The following is a 1,927-nucleotide window of genomic DNA, read 5'->3' on the forward strand; positions in this document are numbered from 1 at the left end:
GCAAGCCCTCCCACTGTGGTTCTCCCACAGTCTCTCCCACTATGGCCCTCCCGCAGGCCCTCCCACTGTGGTTCTCCCACAGTCTCTCCCACTATAGCCCTTCCGCAAGCCCTCCCACTGTGGTTCTCCCACAGTCTCTCCCACCATAGCCCTTCCGCAAGGCCTCCCACTGTGGTTCTCCCACAGGCCCACCTGCAGGCCTTCCCGTGGTGGCCCTCCCCTAGGTCCTCCTGTAGGCACTCCTGCTATGGCCTTTCCACTGTGGCCCTCACCATAGGCCCTCCTGCTGTGGCTCTCTCTGAGCCAGTTTTGGAAAATCATGGTCCTCTAGATTCCAGGTTCTCTCAGACCCCTGAGAAGCTGTGCTTCCCCATCCCCCACTGGCTTCTTTACCAACCTGCAGCCTTCTCTTAAGTGCAGCCTTCGACCATTTCACTGGCAAGCTCTTTGCCCTCTGTAACATTCACTGCCAACATAAAGCTCATCTTAGACCCTGCTTCCTTCCTGCTCCACCAACTATGTCCAACTGGACCCTGCCACTGGACAGTCCACCGAGGCCCTTAAAGCAACATGTTCAAAGGACCCAGGCTCATCCCAATCCCTCCTTTCCCTATCCTCAAACATGAGAACCTCGATCTTCCCGAGTTTCTGGTTAGAGAATCTTTGGGTCACCTGAAACTCTGCCCTATTTTTCATGTGAAGAACTGACCTGGTCAGCCAGTCCTTCCATGCCAGAGCCGTCCCTAAGGGTCTCCTGGCAGGGCCCAGGAGGTGTTAACCTGCTTCACTGGAGAAGCCATCACAGTAGAGCCCGCATGTTTGATTCAGACCACGGTCTTTTCAATCACTTGTTACACATCTGAGAGCTGGATAATGACCAAGGCTGACCAAAGGAAAACTGATGCCTCTAAATTGTGGTGTTGGAGTACTGACTATTCCAAGGACTGACAAAAGAAGAAACAGATACGTCTTTGAGAGATGAAGCCAGAGAGCTCCTCGGAGGCAAAGATGCTGAAGCTGTGTCTAGCACACTTTGGGGATATTTCTAGGAGAGGCTGTTTCTCGGAGAAGGACATCAGGATTGGAAAGATGGAGGGTCAGCAAAGAAGATGACCGTTGACCAGCTGCACTGACACAGAGGCACTGGGCTCTAATGTGTCAGAAGAGCGAGGAGAGCCCAGGACAGGAAAGGGTCCGGATCTGCACAAGACTTCTTTTCCTAGTCTAGGCAGATGCAGCAATGTGAATTCAGGGTTCCGGCTCCTGGGGAGGCCTTCTTTGTTGCTGTGGTTGAAGGTCCTCCTCTCTCCTGAGCTTCTGCCCCTGGATGTCTTCACGTGGCGTTACCTGCCTTTCCCGCCTCTGGTCTCTTTATAGCTTGTTCCAAAGAGTGACTCAACTGACTCTGTACACCCATCCTGTCCCATTCATGTAACAAAAACAACACACTCCCAAATGGGACTATCACCACAGGCACAGAGGTGGCGGGGTACACAGATTTGGGGCACAAATCAATTCAGAGCAGAGGGAAGTGTCACGAACATCTAAAATGCTTACCACAGGGCACAGACACTTTTGGACCTGCACTTGTCCCTTTAACAATGAACAAGCGCACGGACACACGGTATGTTCTGTCCACCACGCTGGGCTCCAGAGTCCCAGCTCAGTGAACACAGGGTAAGACTCTCTGACTGTAACACACAGTCCCAGAAACCAGTCAGCCCAGAGGGAGCCACCTTCTGCAAACGTCTCCTGCCAGGAAAGCCGCCCTGCTCAGCGTGGCACACAGCTCAGCCTGGCCAGCTCTGCCTGGCACACAGCTCAGGCCGGCACACAGCTCAGCCTGCCCCACAGCTCAGCCTGTCCCATAGCTCAGCCTGCCCCACAGCTCAGGCCGGCACACAGCTCAGCCTGCCCCACAGCTCAG

At 54.3% G+C, this 1,927-nt stretch overlaps 1 protein-coding gene across 1 annotated transcript in view; it reads right to left on the reverse strand.

Moving 5' to 3' along the window:
• The window catches only part of STX18 (syntaxin 18), a 111,494-nt gene that overhangs the window by 52,636 nt on the left and 56,931 nt on the right, over nucleotides 1-1,927 (reverse strand). The gene's annotated exons all lie outside the window — the stretch shown is intronic.

Source organism: Elephantulus edwardii, unplaced genomic scaffold (genome assembly GCF_000299155.1).
Source record: "Elephantulus edwardii isolate Elephantulus edwardi_28Jun2011 unplaced genomic scaffold, EleEdw1.0 scaffold00129, whole genome shotgun sequence".
Classification (NCBI taxonomy): domain Eukaryota; kingdom Metazoa; phylum Chordata; class Mammalia; order Macroscelidea; family Macroscelididae; genus Elephantulus; species Elephantulus edwardii.